The following is a 27,684-nucleotide window of genomic DNA, read 5'->3' on the forward strand; positions in this document are numbered from 1 at the left end:
GCAACAAAGGGATAGAAAAGTAACTCAAATCCAAATATACAGAGTAAATGAGCTCTTCTACCTGGCACTTAGATAGCTAAACTCTTAGCAAGAGATAGGCTTAGATCTCATGTAAAGCTAAATTCCCTGAAATCTCTAAGGATACAAACTTGAATTAAGGAATATGTTTAGGAGCTAGTTTTCCTTCCTGATTGAACTTCAAAAATCTTTCTTTTTCTCCATGTGTCTTGAGTCAATCCCAAAATATGGTAATGCTTTTAGTAATAAAATGCAAAGTCATTTACAAGTGTTGCTGATTTCATAGTAGCTTTTCATCAACATGCATTCCCTCAATCAACAACCAATGGTATAATTTCTCCAAAATATGAATCATATATTTTTTAAAGGGGATCAACTCTGGAATTCGGAATTTTCACATTTTTCCACAGTTTGGTTTTATTTTGTATATATTTATAGTAAATGGCATTTTACCTTAACTCTGATATTTCTTTGCCTTATTTTACATATTAGAAAACTGAACTCAAATAAAACGAAGTGATTTCTTTAAGATAAAAATGGTGATAATAATTACCAGGACCAGAATTTGAACTTGTGAAAGTTGTGAATCACTACTACCATTCAACATCTGTCTTCATTGTAAATCAGATACATACAAATTTCGTACTAGACATTTTTAAGGAAAGGTTTTGTATATGCTTTCTCATGAATACATTCTGAGTACCAACAGTGAGTGCAAACTAAATACCAATATTTCATAGAATTTAATTAATATTTCTATGGAACAGTAATCAATGCTATCTTCTATAATTTAACATTTGAAATGAATAATTTTCAAGCAAGTTCGAAGAATCATTGGGCCTGCAAGTCCAATCCTCTCATTTTATAGGGGAGAAAACTGAGGACTATTTACATTAACTGCCTTGGTTTTTTTTGTTGTTATTATTACTACTACACAGGTAATAATTGAAAAACTGTCATTTGAACACAGGTACTTTCTATTCCTTATAATTTTGAGAAAGAATGTTTTCATCTTACCTACATAATTCTCCCTTTAAAAGAATATGGGCAACAAATGAATATTTGAAGATATCTAAACTTGGGGGTGGAGCACATGTTCCAAAGCTTAGTCAAATACGTCTATTACAAAAATGAATATATAGCTGAGTTTTGATTGAACTCAGCTTTTTTAAATACTCGGAGGTGGTGGTGAATAAATTAATACCTGTTAGAATGCTCATAAGTTTATTCTCTATGTTGAGAACTTTGGGCATTAGTCAAAGATTGAGGTCAACCAAGGGCAAAGGGAGTTAATCTTCTATCAACAATTCCCAGGGGCAGTTGTTGTCACTTTATTATATCTACAGTGTGTGAATATGTAGGTATGCCTTTGTGTAAATGAGTGTAGTATTTAAGCCTTAGTAAAAAACTTCAGTGGAGACAGAAAGCATCAGACAGAATAGTCTATGATTTTGTGATGCAACAAACCACACAGATTAAGCCAAATGAAAATGAGGCCATCAAACAATTAGGAATTTTTTTTGTATCTTAGCATCTGTGTAAATAACAGAATTAGACCTTTCTTTAAATTTGAGGATAATTTTTTTCTTTTCCTTTTGATTTCCAATTGATTAATCCCATATCTCCCTCCAGTCTCCCAAAACAAAGATCCTAATAAAATCTGAGTTGAAACAACCAATGCCTATTTTTTATAGTAGCTTGTTTTAAAGGTAGCTAAGTAGTCTTTTTTTAAGATTATATATAACGATAGAATTCTTTGGAAAATTTTGAACTATTCATTTTAAATATCCATGGAATAAGTTAAATATTAACAAAGTGCATAAACATCCATGATAAAGGCAAATCCTAGAGAAAGGGAAGAGAAAAGACATTCCTTAATGCTACTTGACATAAAAGAGAAAATTAATACTAATGGAATATTAGGCATTTACAGTTGCTTTAAAAACTACAAAAATGACTTCCCAGATATTTTTATTTTTTTCCTGTTTGCCTCTGGAGATGCTCTCTTAATGCTCTTATACATACTTTTTTCTCAAACATGGAAAACATGTTTTGTGAATTTTTGCTCATGTTTACCTCATGCATTGATAATGTAGTCTGTAATGGTCATTGCGCCACATGGAGATATAATTGCCAGATAAAATCAATGACCCTGTTATGAGTGTTTATTCTTGGGTTGCTTTAAAAAGGATGAAAGTTAGCTGGTAGGTTTACTTGTATTTGTGTGCATATTTTCCCTGACTACTTGAGGAGCCCTATTAATCTTTATTCTGTGTTCCATTTATGCCTTTTACAACCCTGGAAACATCCAGCAGTTATAAAGACCCCGGGACTGTGTCTGTCAGTTGTGAATCCTAGACTGAGGAGAACTTTATATGTCTACTTTTAGGTAGCTAGGATTTATTTCTTTAGAAAATGCAATAACCCTGTAGTTAGTGAAGATTTCACCCTCATAAATTCTTCACAACATCATTCATGGCCATAAAATCCCATAAAAGTAGGGAGGGGTAACATTCAGATTTATGTTCTTATTCAGCACAAAACTTTTGGAGAACCAAAATCCAAGTCCCAAGCACACTAAGATTATAGAACTCAGGAGAACTCATGTGATGAGCTGTGCTTTAGATTGATTTTAAGGAACTAGAAATGATTCAGGATTACTATTTGATTTAATCCTCTGGGTGAATTGGCAAAAAGGATGCACCCCTGTGAAAAGGTATGTGTGTGTGTGTGTGTGTGTGTGTGTGTGTGTGTATGTGTGTGCGCGCGTGCACGTGTGTGCTTATGTGGGTTTATAGTTTGGTTCCCTTCTCCTACTTTAGATTAAAAGAAACTATAGAATGGGAGGATAGAGGATAGGAACTGTGCCTATATTTCATTGAAAAATGGGAACTCAGGGATGAAGAAACTTCCTTCACCAATTCAGGTCAGCATCTACCCTGTAACTGATGGGCTTAGAGAGAGAAGAATATAGGATAGAAAGACAAAGGATAGGGACATTACCTGAGATTTCATTTAAGCACAGGAACTTCCAGATGAGAAAACCTACTCTCTCAATTCAGGTTGGCATCTGTTTGGCAATTTATGATCTTAGAGAACTGTACATAGCACTGAGAGTTTAAGTGACTTGCCCAAGTTCATGCATATGTGGAAGGGTAGGTCTTGAATGGAAGTCTTTCTGGTTTCAAGGTGAGCTTTTTATTACACACACATGTATGTGTGTGTATATACACACACATATATACATATATATACATATATACATACATTTAAAAACATATATATGCATATGCATACATATGTACATGCATGTACATGCAGGAATATGCAGGTACATGCATGTATAAATATGCATGCATATATGCATATGCATGTATATTTGTGTGCATATATACATGAATATGCACGTGTATATGTATATATGTGCATGTATATACCTATATGCACATGTGTATATACACATATACATGCACACGATAATACACATATGCACACATATAGGTACATACACATATATACATGTGTGTGTATGTATGTGTGTATATACATAGGAACAGTGAAAGAACATCTTGTAAATAAATATTTGGAATTTTCCAAAGAATTCTAAAGCTATTTACAGAATATCCCAAAATGGAGGTCACTGTTCTTTTCAAAGTAACTAATGATCCCTTAATCATTAAATGTAATGACCTTTACTCTGTCCTCAACTTTATTGACCTTCCTGTAGCCTTTGACAATATTGATCACTGTCTTCTGGGTGATACAATCTTTCTTGTTGTTGTTGTTCTAATGTTTATTTATTTATTTTTAGTTTTCAACATTCATTTCCACAAAATTTTGAGTTTCAAATTTTCTCCCCATCTCTCCCCTCCCCTGACCCCATAATGCATGCATTTTGATTATTCCTTCCCTCATTATGCCCTCCCTTCTATCACACCTCTCCCTTCCCTTATCCTCATCTTCTCTCTTTTCTTGTAGGGCAAGATAGATTTTTATATCTCATTACTCTTATTTTTTATTTCCCAGTTGTATGCAAAAACAATTCTCAACATTCATTCCTAATACTTTGAATTCTAACTTCTCTCCCTTCCTCCCTCCCCACCCCATCCCCACTAAGATGGCAAGCAATTCAATATAAGCCATATCTGTGTAGTTTTGCAAATGACTTCCATAATAGTCGTTGTGCAAGATTAACTATTTCTCTCCATCCTATCCTGCCTTCCATTTATTCTATTCTCTATTTTGACTTGTCCCTCCCCAAAAGTGTTTAATTCTAATTACTCCCTTTTCCCATTTGCCCTCCCTTCTATCATCCCCCTCATCCCACTTGTCCCCTTCTCCCCTACTTTCCTGTAGTGTAAGATAGATTTTCATACCAAATTGAGTGAGCATGTTATTCTCTCCTTAAGTTAAACATGAAGAGAGTAAGCTTCAGTTTTTCCCTCCTGTCTCCTCCCTTTCACCTCTTTTGGAAAAGCTTTTTCTTGCCTCTTTTAAGAGAGATAATTTGTCCCACTCCTTTTCTCCCTTTCTCCTCTCAATATATTCCTCTCACACCCCTTAATTTTATTTTTTTAGTTATTATCCCTTCCTATTCAACTTACTATGTACCCTCTGTCTCTATGTATATAATCCCTCCAACAACCCAAATACTGAGAAAAGTCTCAAGAGTTACAAATATGATCTTTCTATATAGGAATGTAAACAGTTCAACTTTAATAAGTTCCTTGTGATTTCTCTTTCCTGTTTACCTTTTCATACTTCTCTGGATTCTTGTGTTTGGAAGTCAAATTTTCTATTCAGCTCTGGTCTTTTCATCCAGAATATTTGAAACTCCTCTATTTCATTCTACAACCATTTCCACCCCACCCCACCCCACCCCCGCCGAATTATTATATTCAGTTTTTCTGAGTAGATGATTCTTGGTTTTAATCCTAACTCCTTTGACTTCCATTGATCCCTTAATGTAGAAGCTGCTAGATCTTATGTTGTCCTGATTGTATTTCTACAATACTCAAATTGTTTCCTTCCAACTGCTTGCAATATTCTCTCCTTGACCTAGGAACTCTGGAATTTGGCTACAATATTCCAGGAGTTTGTCAGTTGGATCTCTTTCAGGAGATGATCAGTGAATTATTTCAATATTTATTTTACCCTCTGCTTCTAGAAATTAGAGCAGTTTTCCTTGATAATTTCATGAAAAGTAATGTCTAGACTCTTTTTTTGGTCATGACTTTCAGGTAGTCCCATAATTTTACAGTTGTCTCTCCTGGAACTATTTTCCAGGTCCATTGTTTTTCCAATGAGATATTTCACATTGTCTGCTATTTTTTCATTCCTTTGATTTTGTTTTATAATTTCTTGATTTTTCATAAAGTCATCATATTCCATCTGCTCCATTCTTGCGTTTAAAGAATTATTTTCTTCAGTGAATTTTTGAATCTCCTTTTCCATCTGGCCAATTCTGCTTTTTAGGGCATTCTTCTCCTCATTGACTTTTTTGGCTCTCTTTTGCCATTTGAATTAGTCTATTTTTTAAAGTGTTATTTTCTTCAGCATTGTTTTGAATCGCCTAGAAGTTCGCTTATTTTTCACCATTTTCTTGTATCACTCTCATTTCTCTCCCCAATTTTTGCTCTATTTCTCTTACTCTATTTTCAAAATTCTTTTTGAGCTCTTTCATGGCCTGACACCAATTCATATTTTTTTGGAGGTTTTGGATGGAGTATCTTTGACTTTGTTTTTTACTCTTTGTATGCTTTGGTCTTCCTTGTCTCCAATGTAAGATTCTATAGTCTGATTCTTTTTCTGATTTGTGCTCATTTCCTCAGCCATTCTTGACTTTTGAGGTCTTAGTCAAGGTCTTTGCTTCCAGTGGGGGTGGGGGATATACTGTCAGCCATTTGATCCTCCCACAATCTGTGGGCCTAGAGTTCCAGAAACTGTGACTGTAGCTGCCCCTGCTACTGCTGTGGCTGCAGCAGGTTTGTCTGCCCCCTCCCCTCTGCTGCCCTGGGGCTGGGGATGGAGCACTCCACTCTCCTGCACTGGTCTCACAGGCTTTTTCCACTGACTTTCTAATTTTTCCTCAGCGTCTTAGGGTCCTGAAGTCTGAAAACTGCCATAGATGTAAAAGATTCAGTCTTCCCAAGGCCTGCTCAGGTCCCCTCTGTGCACTCATGACTCACACTGGACTGTGCTCTGCTCGCAGTGTGGTGCAAGAGACACTTCCCAGTGACCTTCAAGGCTGTCTTGAGCTGGAGATTTGCTTCACTCTGTCATTCTGTTGGTTCTGCAGCTCTAGAATTTATTTAGAATCATTTTTTCCAGGTATTTGGCAGGGGTTGGAGGCAGCACGCTAGAAAGTATGTGCTGTTACTCCATCATCTTGGCTCTGCCTCATAAACCAATTTTGATTTTAAAGGAGTTATTTTCTCTAGTGAGGTTTTACATCCTTTTTGCTGTTTGACTAATTTTAACTTTTAAGAAATTATATTCTTCTGTATATCTGTGTGTATATCTGTGTATCTGTGTGTGTATCTTTTCCTAAGCTATTATTTGACTTACTACCTATTTGATCCTGGGAAAGTGATTCCATTTCTGTCTGCCTCAATTTCCTCATCAATAAAATGAAATAATGTTGGCACTGCTGACCCAGAGTTTTAGTGGGGACAAAATGAGATAATATTTGTAAAGCCCTTTGCAAACTTTAATGTGTATGTGTGTGTACACAAACATATCTGTATATATGCATATATGTATGCATGTATCCATACATATATGGACATGCATAAATGCACACATACGTACATACTACCTGCTGTTGTTGCTGCTGCTTCTACTGTTGTTGTCAAAATATAAAGAGAGACTAGACTGTTTTAGACACTAAGAATAGTGACAGATTACCAGATTATGAAGTTTTTATCTCCTCAGATAAAGTAAATTCAATAAACATTTTAAAAACGTCTACAAGTTTTTGAGACAAGTTCAAAGCGTTGAGGAGCTTAGTATGAATATGATGTAGCACCTGCTGTTGTCAAACTTACAATCTATTAGGAATATATGATACAAATAAAAATAACAATAATGTATACTATTAAATAATAATATTTTGAGGTATAAAATGCTAAAAAAAATTGTGATTTTGAAAAAAATAGGTTATGATTTCTGTAGGGTAGTATCTTAACCAATACCAAAGGTAATGTGGGATGAATCATGAAAGGGTTCTTGTAAGATATAGTATTTGAGGTAGGTTATAAATGATGGATTTTTGTGTTGGAAGATGCATTAAAGATAATCTAGAAACTCCTTTATTTTAAAAATGATAAAACTGAGCCCCACAGAAGTTAAATATCTAATCAACCTGTGAAGAGAGGGGAGAATTCTAGGCATATTAAATAGCATAATAATAGAAGGGGACTCTAGAGTAAAATGGAATTGTGGTGGAGGGGCAGAGACCAGTCTCTATCAGTTGAAAGTAGTGCAGAAAAAAAGAAAAATCTGGAAATGTAATTTGAATAAAATATATATACATATATTTTCTTGGCAGGCAAATTGTGGAGGTCTTTCAATGTCCTGTGAAGTTTAAGCATCTTTGTTTTTCTTTCCAGGAAATTTATTTTAGTCCAAAAAATATTAATTTATGTTTGGCTTTAATTTTCAAACAACTAGGAACTGAGCTAGGAGTTAGGAATACAAAGCATTTTTTTTAAATGAGGGTGTTAACATCTTTCTAGGAGGAAATATGGCACATATGTAGTAACTTGTAAACTAGGAAGTCACTGGTGAAGGTGTGTGTATGTGAAAGAAGTGTATAAAAGGCTCTAGGTAAATTTGAGGTAGGAAAGAACCCTTTCAACAGAATTTGGTGGGAGAAGACTTCATTGAAAAGATGATTTTGTCTAACAAGTGAAAGTGATATCAGTGAGAAAAAATGCTAGACATTGGGGAACCAGTCAGGAGGCTCTTACAGTAGTCCCCAGAAAAATATGATTAAGACAACAATAGGGCTCCTCTGAAGATTTTTGAGCAGAAGAGTGACATGAACAGACCTACACATAAGAGAGATTATTCCAGCATCTCTATTATATAGGGGCAGGAGAGGAGACAGAGTATAGATAAGAGCACTTTTTTGAAGGCTCTTATGAGACTTAATGTTGGTAATGAGCAGAAGCTATGATAGTAGACCAGTGGAAATGGTAAAAGAGAAGAGAGGACATTTATGGAAGATGTTCAATAAGTATAATTGATGGGACCGAGTGACTGACAGGTGAAAAGGAGGGAAAAATGAAAGATAAATCCAAAGATCCAAACATGAGTAACTAGAACCAAGAATGGAGTCAGAAAAGAAATGATTCAGAGACCTAGAATATCCAAAGAATGTGGGTTTTTTAAAGCTAAGGCATCCTAAGTATCCATAAAGTCACAAGAGCCAACACTGTATATTGTTGACAAGTGGTCAAATAAGATGAGGACTCAAAAATCAGAACCCTTAGAGACAGTTCTATGGCATTTGTAACCTACTTCAAGATTTACCTAAAATCTTTCAACTTTTAAGATTTCATAAATCTTGGAAACTTTTGAGCTTTGCTTATGGAAGCAGATATTATAAAAGTATTTCATTTACAGGCAAAGAAAACCCTTTGGACCAATATGAATATGTTTATAATTAATTATGCATATTTAAAATGCATTTGTAAGTTCCTTATGGGAGGAACTAAGGTCTATTCCCTACCTTGGGCCAGCTTTCAAGGTATGTTTCATTCCAAGGGGAGGCCAGAATTCAATTCAGTTAATTAGACCTTATTTGAATCTTTATTATTCCAGCATGAGACTCCCTAGATAAGAGCAACATGAAAAGCCCTATTAGAAATGCTGTAGAACATGTTACATTTTACAAATTCTTTGAAAAACCAAAATAGCATTGACATTCTTCAATAACATTTCCATTTCCAACCATGATCAATATACAAAAATAATTTTGTGAACAAGCAGTTATAAACTACATCAGAATTATAATGGCAAATATGAAGATTATGGTAATAGTAATGAATACTTACCAAGTCTATTGTTTCCTCTACCAGCTGAGTAAAAATTTTCTAAGTCTTATCCCCAGAGTTTTCTGTCAAAGAATGTGGAAATGGAGATCAGAGGGTCCTTGAGAAAAAGATCTTAAAGCCCCTAATAAATTCTTGATACTAATTGAACCAATGTGGTTTTGAAAGGTTATCTGAGACAACACAACATTTACATAAAGATTCTTATTTAAAAGAACCTTGGTTAATTTTTTTTATTGAGTCAATAAATAAGCTTGACAATCATCTTTCTGGGTAATGATGAAAATAATTTTTAAAAATAATTAAAGAACAACGTAAATAAAATTTAATATCTAGAGAGATGTCTCTCCTACGTTTTAGCCTAAAATGTAAACCAAGGAGTCTCTCAAATTTTCTGATTCTACTAATTTATAGAAATATCCTTTATGTTATTCATTAAGGAGTAAATAAATGCTAATAATTGCTTATTTTAGTTTGTAACATGATGCCCTTAAGAAGACTGTAACAGGATAAAAGTGAATTTGTACAGTATATGATTTATTGTAGCATGATTTCTGATATACTATTTGTTCAGTTAGATGGCTCGGTGAATAGAGTGGTAGGCCTAAAGTCCGAAAGACTTGGATACAAATCTGGCCTCAAACACTTAACAGCTGTGTGACCTTGGGCAAGTCTCTTAACCTCTGTTGGCCATAATACACCAGAAAAGGAGAAGGCAAACTATTCCTCTATCTTTACCAAGAAAACCCTATGGAAAGCATAGTCCACAGATTCACAAAAAGTTGGATGTTACTTGATGAATGAACCACAATAATTATGACAACACTGAGCAAATCAGGCTTCTAACATTAAGAGCATCATATCATAAGAAGTTGTGGTATATGGCTAGCCTGAAGTTTGTGAATTACATCACATATAGACTCGAATCACAGGACAAACAAATGCAGACCTGAAAAAGGGGGAAGAATTAAAAGCTTTAACTAGGCACATGAATAATTCAAGTTCTTTCAGAAAGACTAGATTTCTGCTAAATTATGGGCTCATAAATCCCAGGATTTCAAGGTTAGCATATTCAGTGACCACTTAATCAAACTGTAACCTCAAACACATCATAACCAATAATGTGCAAGATGAGAGATGGAATGCTGTATCTGAGGAACAACAAGAAGGCCAATTTGGGTGGATTGTAGCTGATGAAAAGAAGTATTGTATAATAAGCCTGGAAAGGTAGGTTAAACCAAGTTTGGAAAGGGTTTTAAATGCCAGTGAAGCTTGTATTTGACCATAGAAATAATAATAAATCAATAAAGTTGACTGAGCAGATAAGTAACACTGACAAAGTCAGACATGTGCTTAAGGAATATAACTATTACCAAACATATTTGGGTGCAGAATGATTTGGAAAAGATAGAAAATAAATAAAGTGACTTTTATGGGTAGAACCAAAATGACATAGAAGAGAAGCACTCATTCAAGCTATCCAATGTTCTCCTCCAAACAATTTTAAATTAATACCTCAAATCAAATTCCAGAATGGCAGAGCCAACAAAAAGTCAGAGTGAGATACCCTTCCAGCCCAAGACGATATAGGATGTTGAAAAGAGAGATTTGGAATATGGGGGTGGGTGCTAGCATGGAGCCTGCGTGGAGAAAACATCCCTAGTTGGACCTAGGTGGTATTGAAAGAAGCAGCAGTAGCTTTGGGATCTCTCAAGCTCTAAATGGTCAATTTTTGTGTAGGTGACATTTACTGCTGAGAAAAAAGGGCATTCCTTTCTACTCCCATTCACTTTTCTCCAGAGATCTCCCTAATCTAATTTTTCTAAAATTCTATTTACCTCCTTAACTTCTTCTTTGTTTTTTTTTTTTAAATTAGATTTCTCTAGCTCTGAGAGGACAAAGTTTTATTTTATTTTTTATATTTTTGTTGTAGTTCTTGTTTTTTTGGCTTGAGCTATCACTTAGCCTCTTCCTTTTCCTTTTTTTTTTCTGATGTTTATTTATTTATTTTCAGTCGTCAACATTCATTTCCACAAAATTTGGAGTTCCAAGTTTTCTCCCAATCTCTCCCTTGCCCCCACCCCAAAACACTGTGTATTCTGATTACCCCTTCCCCCAATCTGCCCTCCCTTTTATCACACCCCTCTCTTCCTTTATCCCCATCTTCTCTCTTTTCTTGTATGGCAAGATAGATTTCTATACCTCATTACCTGTATTTCTTATTTCCCAGTTGTATGCAAAAACAATTATCAACAATTGTTCCTAAAACTGTTAGTTCCAACTTCTCTCCCTTCCTCCCTCCCCACCCATCCCCACTGAGAAGGCAAGCAATTCAGTATACTCTCTAAGTGTGTAGTTTTGCAAAAAGACTTCCATAATAATCATGTTGTATAAGACTAACTATATTTCCCTCCATCCTATTCTACCCCCCATTTATTCTATTCTCTCTTTTGACCTTGTTCCTCCCAAAAAGTGTTTACTTCTAATTTCTCTCTCATCCCATTTGCCCTCCCTTATATGATCATCCCACCCCACTTATCCCTTTCTCCCCTATTTTTCTGTTGTGTAAATAGATTTTTATACCAAATTGAGTGCGTATGTTATTCTCTCCTTAAGGCAAATGTGATGAGAGTAAGCTTCAAATTTCTCCTCTCACCTTCCCCCTTTTCTCCTCCATTGAAAAAGCTTTTTCTTGCCTGTTTTATGAAAGATAATTTGCCCCATTTCATTTCTCCCTTTCTTTTCCCAATATATTCCTTGAGAAGACAAAGTTGAGGCGCCTACTTGTATGGATTTTACTCTCTATTTCCTTCTGTAAAGCCTTTAACATCTTTAAAAATTTGGATACTTTACCATTTGGTACCTTTTAACAAGATATAACTTTCCTTGCTTATCTCTTTTAATTATGTCTGTTTTTGATTTTGCTTCATCTGAGAACGTGATTGCTATCTCTTTTTCTATTACTTCACCTGAAGCATAATAGACTTCCATAGTGTGTATGTTATTACCCCTTAAATCAATTCCTTTGACAGTGAGATTCAAGTATTGTCTCCCATTCTACCTTCCATCTTCTCCTCTACTGTAAAAACTCTTTTGCACCTCTTTTATGTGAGAACATTTGCCACATTCTTCCTTTTCTTCCTCCAGTATATTCTTTTTTTCTCCCCCTTTAATTTCTCTTCCTTCCTTCCTTCCTTCCTTCCTTCCTTCCTTCCTTCCTTCCTTCCTTCCTTCCTTCCTTCCTTCCTTCCTTCCTTCCTGTCTGTCTTTCTTTCTTTCCTTTCCCATTAGAGTTAACTCACACATCCATTCTCTCTATGTATACTCTTTCTAACTGCCCTAATTGTTGTAAAGTTCTTAAGACTTTCAAGTGTCATCTTCTCATGTAAACAGTTAAATCTTATTTTTTCCCTTCTCTTTCCTGTTTACATCTTTATACCTCTCCTGAATTTTGTATTTGACAATCAAGTTGTTTTTTGTTTGTTTGTTTGTTTACCTCTGATCTTTTCTCAGCAATGCTTGAAAGTCCTCTCTTTTAATTTCTTTCTTTGTCTTTTTTAACCCTGAAGAATTATACTCAATTTTACTGAATGGTTGATTCTTGGTTGTAATTCTAGATCCTTTGTGTTCCAGAATATTATCGTCCAAGTCCTCTGATCCTTTAATGTAGAAGCTTGTTAAATCTTGTGTAATCCTGGCTCTGTCTCTATGATACTGTTTTTTTCTCTCTGGTTCCTTGTAATAGTTTCTCCTTTATCATGGAACTCCATAAGTAGACTATAATATTCCTGGGAGTTTTCATTTCGAGTATTCTTTCAGTAAGTGATCAGTTGATTCTCTTAATTTCTGTTTTACTCTCTGGTTCTAGGATATCAAGGAAGTTTTTCCTTGATAATTTATTGAAATATGACGTCTAACTCTTTTTTATTACAGATTTCAGACAAATTATTTCTCTTGGATCTGTATTCTAGGTCACTTATTTTTCCAATAAGATATTTCATATTTTCTTCCATTTTTTTTCAGTCTTTTGATTTTGTTTTATTGTTAAATGATGTTTCATGAAGTCATTACACTCCCAGCTCTAATTTTTGAGGAATCATTATCTTAAGTGAGTAGGGCAATATCTGAAGCTTCAGATTTTTTTATGATACCATATTCAGAGATAATTCTGGGGGGGGGGGAGGCAGTACGCCTTCAGTTCTTCCAAGGTAGTATGATCTAAAGAAAGGTATGGTCACTGCTGTCCTGGCCTGTGCTCTATGAACGACCACAAGCACTCTTCTCTACCCAGCAACTGTGACCAAGATGTCTGCATCCCTTTGGTCTTGTGCTCTACTGTGCTAGTCCTTCTCCTCACCCTGTAACTCCAACTCAAGCCTTTTACCTGGATTCCCACGTGGGCAGTGCAACAGAGTCTTGTGCTCATTGCCAGCAAATATTCATTGTGATCTTTGGACTGATCATCTGTCTACTTCCTAACTATGGACTGAGAGTTCAGGAAGTCACTGCTGTTCATGCAGTTTCCCTCAAGGCTTACACTGGCTTTCTGAGGCAGGACCTCTCTGCTGCTTTTTGAAGGGTCACGGGGACCTTGCTGCCAGCTTGCCTGGACACTGACTGCACTCCATTCCCACTCTAGCAAGCCAGATCTTTCCTCTTAACTTAAGAGGCTGTCTTAGGCTGGAATGTTTCATTCCCCTCCAAAACCCCCTTTTTTGGTTCTCCTGCTTTAAAATTCAACTAAAGGTGTTATTTTAAAGTTGTTTGGAGGGGAATTGGAGAGAACTCCAATGAGTTGCTGCCTTTAACCTAGCATGTTGGCTCCTTTTCCAAGATATTCTCTTGATGCTAGTTTGTTGTTTGGTATCACAGTAAAATCCACCCCCTGAATGTTATAAATAATAGGTGGAACAATTGAGGGCTAGGAGTAGAATAAGACAGAGGAAGAGTGAACCTTTAAAGACAATTCTGTGCTTCTTAAATGAGCAATTGATAAGTTTGTGGCAAGCAAGAAACAACAATGGGATTTTGCTCAAGTTGGAAGCTGGCTTCATATTCCTGTGTAACTGGCTGAAAAGACTCTATGGATCTAGGTGTTAATGCTCAGATTACTATGGAATGATTCCTGCATTTATGGACATGGTGGATAAACCCTAACAGATGCTGGGATATGTTACTGGAATAGTTCTGAGTTTCCAGTAACATTCACATGAAAAAAGAAAGTGCTTGGGGAGAAATCAGTCAGCCAGAGCTCAGGCATGAAGGTAATTAGTGGCAAGTGGTATAAAGTGTTTGTGATTTGGTGTGACTCACTGTGATGGTAGGGACAAGCAAATGAGAGCCTAGGGGAAGGAGAAGGAAGATAAAACAAGAAGGAGTAAAATATATATTTTTAAAACAGTTCTTTTTAAATTTTTTGTAGGGGTTCTGAAACTGGACACTGAGCTTTAAAAAAAAAGTGGTAAATTTATTTTGGTATAATTAATTTCCTTTCTAATCTTACATATTATATTTTATGCATTTAAAAAACATTAAAAAAATTACTCTGAAAAAAGTGTCCACTAGATTACAAAAGGATGCACATGGCACAAAAAATCTAAGAAGTCTTGATGTATTTATAGGGGTTAGAAAGCAAAAATATTTGGTAGTAAAAGTTTTATGAACTGGTATAAAATTACCACAGACAGCAGACCATGGATATATAGCCCTGAAATGCTTATGTAGTCTAACCTAATGTACATGCTCCTTAACACTTAATCTTTTTTTTTTTGTATTGGATTTGGGCATTTATAGGTAAAGTCCCTCTAACCATTGGAGGAATAATTGCTCTGTAAGTTATATTCTTTGAGGCAGGGGACTGAAAACTGATATGTAATAGATATAGGCCATAAACCAAAGTCTTCTTGACTTTATCCACCACTTTATCCAACCCTAAACATGCTATAAATAGGTTACAATGTACATGCTTATTTGTGTAAAACTTAAAACACACATGTACCTAAATTTTTATAAATAGCCACATAAAACAAAGAAATAAAGAAAGACAGAAAGACAGAAAGAAAGGAACATCACATCTATGAGTTCACATTAGCTGATAATTTTGTTTTGACACCTATGGGGATTTAAGTTAACCAACGAAAATACAAGATCCAGATCACCAGCAATGCCGCTAGAGATGCTTAACAAATGAGATTCACTGAAGTAATCTATATCTGTATCTATCTCTATATCTATCTATCTATCTATCTATCTATCTATCTATCTATCTATTTATCTATCTGTAACCAATAGTTTCAATGTCTTAGTCAAGAAACAGAAAACCACAGGACCATAGGTTGTATTTTCTTCATTATGACACTGAAGAGAAAGGATGCAGAAAGGAAACAGTAAATAATTTGGAAAGTGAATAGCTATTGGAAATGATGTCTAAGCATAGGAGTTTTATTTCTAGACCACAGTTCAAAATATGAAGGTAATAAATGTTAGGCAAGGAATGGTGCATACCTAACAAAGGCTTTCAAGAGTATGTTACCAGATGTCTTGAAAATCTGATCAAAGAAGCTTTTAAAAAATAAAAACAAAGATGGAAGAAGGAAAAAAATCTCCCCATATATAAGCACCAACAAACACACTCTAGAGAGTAACTTGAGATACCCAGAAGTTCACAGAGGAAAAAAACTCTACAGAATAATCAGGAGTTAAATAAGTTGTCACATGTATCCACATATAAATTTGGAAATATAATTAAGAAGTAACCTGAGCTAGAGTTCCTAAAGAAAAGAGTAAAATTTAGCATCATAAGTATCATTTATAGCATCTGCAATAACCCCACTTAATATATTGTGGCTCTTGAGGGCTAAACTTTCTTGAAAAGAATCATAGTACATGAAAGGGAAGGAGTAGTGTATCAGCAAGGACACTGGCATACACAGATTCTTAGATCAGCTTTTCTAAAAAGAAAGCACCTTTTGAGGGGTCAATAATCTACTTTATTCAAGTGCATATATCATTCACTTAATTCAGAGAAAAAAGTCAGCACCCTAAACTTCAGAGAAAATACAAACAGAAATTACAAGCAGAAATTGGAAACAAAAAAACCAACAGACAGTGCTTCCTGCTATCTGACCATTGCATACATACATAATTACCAGAGAAAGAAGCACCAACATCTGGGTTTTCAAAGCCAAGGGGCTCCTTAAAGTGGCTGCCCAGAGTCTCATCAGGCACATGAACCTTCTTCTAAAAAATAAGCCCCACAGCAAAACCCCATCTCACAGTATATATACTCTTTTCAGGGCTGGAGCACATGACCCTCTGACCCATTGCCTCAATGGAAATGAGTAAAAGGTGTCTGAGGCCTATTAATGGTCAGGGAAGATCATTAACTCTTCCTCCCACCCACCATTAATCTTATGCTAGGTAGAATTGAATATTAAGAAAGTATATAAGTGTAAGGAAATCTAACAGTATGAGTGAGGAAGGATGATGAAGGGTCTTTGGGTGATGGTCATTAAAAGAAAAATCAAAATTTTGGTATCTGAATTTTTATAGACCAGTCAAGTCAAACTCAAAGAAAAATGGATCCCTCTAAGCCACATGTTGACATTATATTATTTTATATTTTTATTTATTTTATTAACCATTTCCCAATTATATTTTAGTCAAATTCTGGACACACTCTCATGGTCCGTTATAGCATCAGGCCAGTGGGCCTGATTTCTACACAGTATAGATGAAGAATTGAGGAAGCAGTTCACTAGCTCATAACATAGGTATGAAATAGCAAGAATGGGAACATTCAGTTATTCAGATATCAAGCTGACCACTCTCTCTATTTCTCTTCCATTGTCTCTCAATAATAGAACATCTTATAGCTTCCTGTTTTAGCCTAATATTAATTCTATCCTTTAAAAGGTGAAGGAACCAGTAAGGGAGAATCTGCTTCTTATTAACAGTGAAGAATTGGTTGTTGGGTAGAAAATGAAGAGAATCTTGGGGGAAAGTGATTTTACCTTCTTGGAGCTCATGAAATAAAAGAAAAGTTAGGCATACATTTATATACATTCATGAGTTTGTGAACAGATTTCAGATAGTTCAAACAAGGATTGTTCAAAGGTAGGATCTTATGGATTCCAATTTTCTGGGGAAGGACAGCAAAGGATAAGTGGGAAACTTTCAAGAATGAAATGGCAGATGTGGAGGAGGGGGAGCCAAGATGGTAGAGTAAAAGCAGGAACTTGCTTGAGCTCTTACACAAACCCCTCCAAATAATGTAAATTGTGAAAAATGACTTTAAACAAATTCTAGAGCTACAAAACCCACAGCACAAGATAACCTGGACGGTTGAACAGAAAGGTTTGTTTCACTAGGCTGGGAGAGGAGCATAGTCCAGTGTGGGCAGCACTGCACAGATAGGGCTGGAGCGGGCCTCGGGAGACTAAATCACTGGCAGTTGTGGTAGTTTCCAGACTTCTTAATCCACAAACTCCAAAGATAACTTAGAAAGTCAGTGGGAAAGGTCTGTCTGGACCTGGGTGAGAGAGGATTGTAGTCCTGCCCCAATCCTGAGGTGGTGGAGGTGGTGGTGGCTGCAGGAGCAGCAGGCTGCTTCCAGAGCTTTTGACCCACAGATGGTGCAGATATTGTCTGAGTTTGTAGCAATTTCTTTGGTGGCACTGAGGCAGGATTCTCTTGCTTTGCCCTGCTTAGATATAGATCGTAGTTCTGGGTGGCAGTCCTTGGGTAGGCAGGTGCTTTGGTATGGCAGAGTTTGTGGCAGCAGTGGAAAGGGAATTCTCCTCACAGTTGCATGGCAGAAAAGGGTGCTTGTAGTCACTAATACAACAGAACACAGGCCAGGAAAGGAATAAACACCTCTCTTTTGATCATATCACCTTGGAAGAATTGAAAATTAACAGGCACCTGGAAGTATCTCTGAAAACAGCTGTGTAAACCCCTGAAATACACCCTCCACACTAAAGCACACTTAAAAAGTCAAGTATTTGACTGAGAAAATGAACAAAAAGCCTAAAAAACCTCAGACTATAGAATCTTACTTTGATGACAAAAAGATCAAAACATCTCTTTACTAGCAATGAGGCATCACTGTGTTGCTTTCTCCATACTTGGATCCAGATCAAAGTCCTTTATGGATCTCCCTCCCAGAGAAGGAACACAAGGACATTGGAGCTTGAGGCCAAAGTGGAGAAGGGTTCCTTATCATGTTCTGGGTAGAATAAGAGTACTTTATGGTCACTCACAGACCAGGGCACAGACCAGGAGAACAGTAAATATGCCTCTCCTTAAATTCCACAATCTTGAAAGAATTGAAAACTTGCAGGTCCCTAGAAAATAGTTGCACAAATCCCCTTAAACTTGGGACAGTGAACCCTAAACCCTAGAAGCTGAATTCTACTTTTACAAAGTTACAAGTCAAGAAATAGGCTGGGAAAACAATCAAACAAAAGAAAAACTTCTGATCATTGAAAGTTAATATGGTGACAAGGAAGATCAAAATACACATTCAGAAGAAGTTAACAAAGTCAAAGCTCCTACATTCAAAGCCTCCAAGAAAAAGATGAATTGGTTTTAGGCCATGGAAGAGCTCAAAATGGATTATGAAAACCAAGCAAGAGAAGTAGAGGAAAAAATTTGGGAAGAGTAATGAGAGTTGTGCAAGAAAATCATGAAAAATGAGTCAATAGGTTGCTAAAGAAGACCCCCAAAAACATTGAAGAGAATATCAGCTTAAAAAACAGACTAGGAGAAATGGCAAAAGAGGTACAGAAAACCACTTAGGAGAAGAATACTTAAAAAGAAGAATTGACCAAATGGAAAAAGAGACACAAAAATTCATTGAAGGAAAGAAAAATCTTAAAAAATTGAATTGGCCAAATGGAAAAGGAGATCCAAAAGCTCACTGAAGAAAATAATTCCTTAGAAATTAGAATGCAGCAAATGGAAACCAATGACTATGAGAAATCAAAAAACAATAAAACAAAAGTAAAAAAGTGAGAAAAAAGACAACATGAAATATTCAATTGGAAAAACAACTGAACTACAAAATAGATCCAGGAAAGATAATTTTAAAATTATTGGATTACCTGAAATTCATGATCAAAAAAAGAGTGTAGATATCATCTTTCAAGAAATTATCAAGGAATATTACCCTGATATTCTAGAACCAGAGGGTAAAATAGAAATGGAAAGAATATTTCCATCCCCAAATGAAAACTCCAAGGAATATTGTAGTCAAATTGCAGAATTCCCAGGTCAAGGAAAAAATACTGCAAGCAGCCAGAAAGAAACAATTCAGGTACTGAGGAACCGCAGATAGGATAACACAAGATTTAGCTGCTTCTACATTCAAGTATGTCAGGTCTTGGAATACTATTGTGGTATAAAAAAATGATGAGCAGAGTGCTTTCAGAAAAACCTAGAAGAACATGAGTAAAGTGAAATATACCGATTACAAAGTAACAGCAATATTGTAAGATGATCGATTGTGAATGACTTAGCCATTCTCAGCAATACAATGATTCAAGACAACTCTGAAGGACCTATGAAAGATAGATACATCCCCAGAGAAAGAACTGATGGTGTCAATATAGACTGAAACATACTTTCTTACTTTATTTTCCTTGGAGGGATTTTTTTTTTTTTGGGGGGGGGTCTATGTTTTCTTTCACAACATGACCTATATGGAAATGTTTTGCATGACTACACATGGATAACTTATATTGAATTGCTTGTCTTCTCAATGAGAGGAGGCAAGGAGGGAGGAAGAGAAAGAATTAGTCTTTTAAATTTTAAAAACAAATATTAAGAGTTCTTTTTACATGTGACTGGGTGTAATGGTAACTTAAATGGGAAGATCTTTCCCATTAATTAGTAGGCCCATGTAACCTGTCTGGATTGTCACGTGGAAGCCTGATTCACATGAGTCTGAGTCACATGGAGCCTCTGGTAGGAGAAGTTTGCTGAATGGGTGGAACAGGGAGAGGCAGAGCTAGAGCAGAGCTAACAGGAAATGTGTCAGAGTCTATTCAGAGCTAGGAAGGATGCAAGCAAGCAGACATCTGATTAGCTTGAATGAAAGAGCTTGTTTGTTATTTTGTTTAAGGGTGCCTGCTTGTGATTTGTTTAATGGAGCTGGTTTGTGGGAAACCTAGCAGGGGCAAGACTTGGGGATGGTGTTGTTCTCTGCATTGTTATTGCACATAGATTTTTGTTACTATGATGGATTTAGCTCTCTGGTGTCTGAATAAAGGTTTTGGTTCTGTCTTCAATGTGGAGAGGCTGTTGTAATTCGCGATTCAGAATTGAGCCAGGATATTCATGGTTGTTGTAGGTGCTGTGCATATTACATTGGCTCTACACTGGAGAAAATAAAATTCTAAATAAATTGGATAAAAGAAAACAATGATTCTGAATATATAAAAGAAAATGTAAATGAAAAATAAAAAGAAAAATAGGCAATATCTAGGAACACCAATTTAGGTTCATGAGGAACTTGTCAATCAGCTTTGATATGTAAAAGCTTTATAAAGAAAATGGATGCAAAACTAGGAACACAAGGATCAACATAAAAACTTGGCATGATCCTCTAAAAGTAACATCAGCAATGCTAAAGTTCAAAATGAGTTAAAGATAACAAAAATATATATTTTTGGTTATTTTAGTTTTTGTATTCATTTACTTATTGGGGAAAAGTAACTATGAAAGAAGGAATAATATTGAATTGTGTAGGAAAATGACAAGAAAGAGAAAAGAAACACATTAAATTCAGTTTGAGAGTGTGTTTTCTTTCTCAAAGACAGAAAACTGTGCTGGAAATGATGAAATTAAAATGGCTATCTGAGAGCTGGCATCTAAAGTTAGCAAGGAAAAAGTAAAAGAGCACATAATTGTCTTGATGAATTCAAGTCATCTGACTCTAGAGAATTGCATCGTTGGGTATTGACAGAAAGAAGCAGGTGTGATTGTTGAGCCTCTGTCAGTGATATTTTAAATATCATGGAAAATATGAGGGGTGCTATAGGACTGGAGAAGGACAAATATAGGCTGAATTTTCAAGAGGAGGAAAGAGAAAAAAAGAAGATTCTACAAACTCTAGTCCAAAAAAGTTAACTCATTCCTATATAATTCATATAAAATGGATTATTAAAGTTGGTAACCATGCAGCAATGGAATCAATGATTTAACTAACTTTATGACATATTAACTTTTTTTTGACAAGATTTTTAAATTTGCAAATAAGAGGAATGCTGGATGTAGTTGACCTCAGTTTTAATGAAGCATTTGATAAAGTATCTCCTGCTATTTGTTGCAAAGTTAGAGAGGTATAGACTCAAGAGGAATACACTTAAGTAGGTATCTGGTATGATGACTCAATATCAAATTTCTGGAGGTCACCAGTGGAATACCCTAAGGATCCATGATTGTGGCTCTCTGATCTATAATATCAGTAACTTTGAGCAAGGCATAGTGGTCAAGTATATAGAAGACACAAAGGGAAGAAGGGAAAATAGTATACTCGATGGATGACAGAATTAGAATATAAAAAGTTCTTGGCAGGCAAAAGTATTAGGTTGAACATTCAATAGAAATCAATGCAAAATCTTATACTTGAATTCACAAAATCAAGCACAGGATAGGAGAAAGCCAATTAGGCAGCAGTTTGTCTGAAAGGATATGGAAAGTTTATTAGAATATAAACTCAATAATAGCCAGCAGTATTATGTGGTATCCCAAAACAAACAAAAAAAGATATAGTTTTGGCTACATTAAAAGAAAAATCATATCCAAGAATAAGTAGGTGATAATTGTGTCTTGGTACTCTTACTTGGTCATACAATCTATGTCCTAGTATAGCCATATTCCTTTTTGAATGACATGGTTTGAGAAATACACTGATAATTTGGAAAGTACCCAGAGGAAATCGACCAGAATAATAAAAGGACCTGAGTCAACGTCATATAAGGATGAGTCAAAGAATCTAGGACTATTTTGCCTGAAGAATAGACTTGGCCCAATGTGACAGTTGTAGTCAAGTATTTGAAAGGCTACCATGTGGAAGAGAAAACAGATTTATTCTTTTGGATCTAAAAAGACAAAAATAGAAGCAATGTGTACAAGTGCCAAAGAGGAAAATTTAAATTTGATTTCAGGGGAAAAGCCTAATATTTATAGCTATTCAAAAGTAGAATGGGATGCCCCTGGAATCAATGGCTAACCTTCACAGGAGGACTTTATGTAAAGGCTGGATGACTGCTTGTCAGATATGACATAACAGTGATTCCCTTCAAGTATAGATTGTTTTAAGTCTTCTTTGGTTACTTCTAAATTTAAAATTTCATAATTCTGTGATTTCTATTTTATTACCTCCATAGAGGTCTTTGCTGTAAACAAACAACAAATACCAGTGTCAGATTATAGTCTGTTTTTCTTACCTACAAGATGTTTTTTCTACTGCTTATGTTGGCATAAACAAGTTTTCCATTCCAGAGGCAATAATAGTCTTATTGTCTCAGATATTGTCCTTATTCAGTTTTATCCTGCTTTTCTCAAATTTGCTTCTTCAATTTACCAAAATTTTCAATAATTTAAAATTCTGAACCTTTGCCCATCCAAGTATAATTTCTATCCTGAATGACATCTGTTACTAATATTCTTTTTTTATGTTAAATTCCTTGTGTATTTGAGTGAGGGTAGAAGAAGGGAAGAAAAAAGAAGAGAAATACTGTAATATTAAGTTGAAAGAAAAAAAAAGTGATTTTGATTCTGCATATCTTCTAGGTTTTCCAGGTTGCATTATTAACTTTAGCATCAATTTTCAGTTTCTGAGTTACACTGTTGAATATTATATCATAACAATAGCAAATCTAGCTTTGTTATCTAATATATTTTTTCCATTTTCCATTTATCCTTAGTATAGGAAAGAGAAATAAATCCTTGTCAAAGTCTCCCTACTTATACATGGTGGTTGCTTTATATCTTTAGGGAAAAAATGTCCCATTAGTAATCTGAAACCTCTAAGAGGTTATCTGAAGGTGAAAAATTTGGCTAACTGATACTAGCAACATCTCCTACTTATTATTTTACATCTTATAAAAAAGAGTAGCTGCATATGCTCAGCTTTTCTCACATAATAGCTTCTCCAAACTTCTATTTTCTATTACTGTCAATTAATTTTTGATACGTAGATCATGTACTTTGATGATGAAAAAATCCTAACAATTATAAATGTGTAGATTTCTTTGTGGGAAAATGATCTTCCCCTAGTAATTAATATCTCTTTTTTATGAAGATTTTGTTTACCAATAAAAATCACAACATGTATTTGCTTAATGGAATTTTAAAAGTGTCAAAATATTGCTGAGTCTAAAAGAAATGCACATCAAGGCAGTAGAGCTCAGTGCAAAGTTTCCTTTCCTCACCCTCATCCCCCTCCTTCTCTCTTCCTAGCCGAATTCTACTTGCTCCTTTGGAATCAGCTCAAATATTCCTTCTTCCTCAGAACCTTTCCTTACCAGCCTGGCCTCAAGTGATCATTTCTTCCTCTCAAATCTTCTAGCAAAGACTGGCCAAACAGTTTATTAGACAATTAATCCTGTAGCGCTTCATTGGAGCTGACATTTATATATCCTTATGGCTTACCAAGCACTTTACATACAGTATCTTATTTGATTCTCACAACAATCCTTTGAGATGGGCAGTAAAAGAATTATCCCTTCTTTATAGAAAAAAGATTACAGGATTTTAGAATTATAGAGGCTAGGATAGAGGTGATTTCAGAGCTTACATGGCAATACTTTCAATTCATAATTGAGTGAACTGAAGTCCAGAGAGAGGAAATGATTTGACTGAGGTCATCTAAGTAAGGGTTTAAACCTAGCGGAGGCTCAGCCAGTTCTAGTCGGATGCTTGAGCCTTGATTTTGTGACAGATTGGGGATTCTTTCAGTGAGTGATTTTGGGATTCTTTCAGTGAGTGATTTTGTAAATTATGTTTAGTATCATCCCCATTATTGCCAGTATTATTTTATTTTTTCATGCTATCCTGGGAAATTATTTCAGAATAAACTCAAGCTGAGATCAGCGCCTATACACATTAGAACTTTGGTAGTAACTGCTCACTTGGGGACCAAATTCAGGTGACCAATCCAGTGTTCTAGAAATAAAGTTACATTCAGGAGCCTCTAGAAACTGAGGTCTGAGTATCATGGTTGGATATGATAGTCAGGCAGTTTATTACAGTAGTTAGTCAGAAGCATAACAGAGGATTACTACCTTGATTCCAACAAGTATGAAGTCAAAGAGAACTTTTCAGTGACCTTCAGCAATGAATAATAATGACTAGCATTTATATGGTATTTTAATTTTTATAAGGCATTTTAAATGTGGCTCCATTTTATCCTTATTGTAATTTTGTGAAGTAGGTGCTCTTTTTTAATCCTCTATTTTGCGGCTGATGACACTGAGGTTCAGAGAAGTTAAATGATTTAGTCAGAGCCATGAAATTAAGAAGGATCTGAAGCTAGATTTGAACTCAGGTCTTTCTGACTCTAGGTTTCATACTTTTCTCACTGGGTCACCTAGATGCCTGATAGAATATCACAGAGTAGGCTACACTGAATCATTGAAATCCTTTGGAGATAAGTAATAGATCTGACAGTATTCTACTGGTAGATGAAGCTGGATTGCCTGATGAAGGGCAGGGATGAGGGATACTGTTTTCTAATAAATGTTGATATGGATATACCAGTTGAGAGGTGGTCCAAGGAAGAAGAAATGAGAGTAACCTGACCCAGCAAGGCTAGGAATAGGAGCACTCAAGCTCTGAGGAGCACTGAAGCTAGTAACATATATCAGAACTATAAAAGGTTTTGTTAATTGTTGAGGGAAAATCAAAACACTTGAATGTGTCGGATAGTTGGAATGAATAGGAGACTGATAATGTATAATAGAAAAAAGGCAATGTTCCTCAACTTTTATTTTGATTCTGCTTTTTTTTGGAGATTTCAATAGGAACTGGGCCTATATTTTTCACTGATCTAGACAATGAGATATAGTTAATAGAGAGATGGTTTCAGAGCCCAGATGTCTTGGGTTCAAGTTCCAACTCTGACATAATGAAAGTGGAGTGGTAGGCAAGTTGTTTAACCTCTCAATGCTTAGTTGAAAAGAAGGTGTCTATACTTTGCAAAAGGGAGCTTTCTTAGTTGAGAGTTTCCTGGATGTCAATGAAATCACAGTTTCATTTCCTATTTCTATCCCTTTTTGTTTAAGTAGAAACCCAAGATAAAGGAGGAGAGAGATAAAGAAAACCCATAGTTGTTTTCAATGATTTCAAGTCTCAAGGCCCAGAGAAATTACTTCTAATGTCAAAATAGCTAAGAAATATGATTGCTGAGCTGCTGTCCGTATGACAGCTTTGAACAGTTATGAGAAATGAGAGAGTAGATCTAAATTCCTGAAAGAGAAGAGATTGAATTCTTCAAATGATAATAGAGGAAATCTAGCTTATTGACAAGTACTCTGGTGATCTGACAGAACTTCATTATTTGGTTTGATACCTGGACAAATGAGTATATGAAAGTGTGAGGAAATCAGATATAGGATTGCTGTGAATTTTCTGAGTATAGAGGAGAGGTAAATGGTGACAGCTGGGCTAATATACCTGTTGCTGCACCCTGGATTATGTTGGACATAAAAGACTTCAAGTATATACCTCTCCCAAGGTAGATGATTTCAGGGCTTGAACATCAGATTCCCAAGGTAAAGGTGAGAGAAAGATTAAAAGAGAAGGGGACAGATTAGAGAGTAGCCACCACCAGAAATGTGTTTCTTTTAACCAACTAAAGAAAGATGTTAAGGTGCCCCTCCTCTAGCTGCCTAAATCATTCAGAAACAAATGGTCCAAACTAACCAGAAGTATGGAACTTCCTCCAGGGCTGTTTCCTCAATTCCTTCTTAGAGGTCATTAGTTTCCCCAATTGCTATCATCCTGCTAAACCCCCACCTCCACCCCAGAGTTCTAGAAGAAACCCATAGGAGATGGGATTTCTTATACTGTTACTTATAAACCTCAACCAGCCTGTTTCCCATTTGTAATGAGCAAGCCTTATTCAGGCTGGTGCCCTGTTCAAACTGTGATAGTATTTAATTTGGATAGAAGAAACAATTCCCCAGATTCTACCCCCAATATGAGGACACAATTAGTTAAGAACAAGGTGTGATTATGTGGTTTGGAGACATCTGCCAAGTTTGAAGAACCCTGACTCCATGTAGGTGAGTCTTTCTATGTCCTTTGGTAAACAAGAAGTCATGTCAGTACCACCTGAGGACAGTAAGAAGATGCCTCAGTACTTAGGCCCCTTGGGCCGTTCAAGTCTTGGGAGGGGTACAGGTGGAGGGGAAGCTTCTTCGGCTTTTAGGAAAATAATTAGCCTAATCTAACTGTCTGGGAATTAGAGGTACATAGAAAATCTCGGCATGTCATACCATTGACAATTAGTTAATTAGTTTTCAGAAGTGTATTTACTAACCTGAGATAGCAAAAGCTACTATTAAAAAAGCATCCCCCAAAGTGGGAATACACTCCCCTTGCATATACAAGCTCCTTGGAGAATGTGCCTTAAAATTTATAGGAAAAGTATATTAATGCTCATGTATAGACTGCTTGTTACAAAGACATATGCTAATAGTTTATGGTTACTTAAAGTGCCTTTGTCTTTTCATGGAGTTCTCCTGAAGTTTTCCTTGGTTGTAGCTTTGTTGGGCTCTAATGACTTTGAAAAGTCCTGAAGCTGTCTTTCTTTTAATGTGTCTATTCTCCAGTTTATCTCCCAGTTTTCATTGTAAATGCCACCATTAGCCAGTGTTTCTCCAGGGACACTACTGTTCCTACTGATAGGGAACCAAGATTTTTCAACTTTTTGAGATTTATAAGGTCATCATGGGGTCAGTGGGAGCTGCAGATAGAGACAAGAAAGTCAATCCTTGTGCACTCTGTCTTTCAGGGCAATTCCTTCTCAGGAGTCATTCAGTCTTGGATTTAACCACCACTCCACACACTAGAATTCCACTAGAATAGTCAAACTCCTAGCTTGTTGTTTTACCCAGCCCTCCCCCCTCCAACCCCTCTTTCCTTAGAGTATGAATGATTCTCTTTTAAAAAATCACAAGATTTTTCATTTTTGATGTGTGCCATCTGCTTTTATACAGTGACCTAAAACTCTTATGACCCTTTCAGACTGATTAAAGACTCATTCACAATTTCACATTTGTTTAACTTTATAATTTTTATCATTTTTGATGAATAATATTATTTATTTTTGATTGATTAATTTCTTTGAAATATCCAGGCTTTTGTGTTAACATTAAGTGAGGTAGAGAGAAAACTACCAACCTTAAAAAAACAAGAGCCAAAGGGTTCTTCTGACCTAGCTGTTGAAGAGAGAGATGGGAGAGTTGGTTCAAAATGTGAGTGAATTCACTTAGACCTCCTCTATAGTCATTGGGAGCTTTACTGACACAAAGGCAGGGGGCTTGAGATTTAGCAAAGGAACTAAACAAAGGCAGTGATAGAGGAAGAGGACCAGAGTCAT

The sequence above is a fragment of the Notamacropus eugenii genome, chromosome 4 (assembly GCF_028372415.1).
Source record: "Notamacropus eugenii isolate mMacEug1 chromosome 4, mMacEug1.pri_v2, whole genome shotgun sequence".
NCBI classification, from domain to species: domain Eukaryota; kingdom Metazoa; phylum Chordata; class Mammalia; order Diprotodontia; family Macropodidae; genus Notamacropus; species Notamacropus eugenii.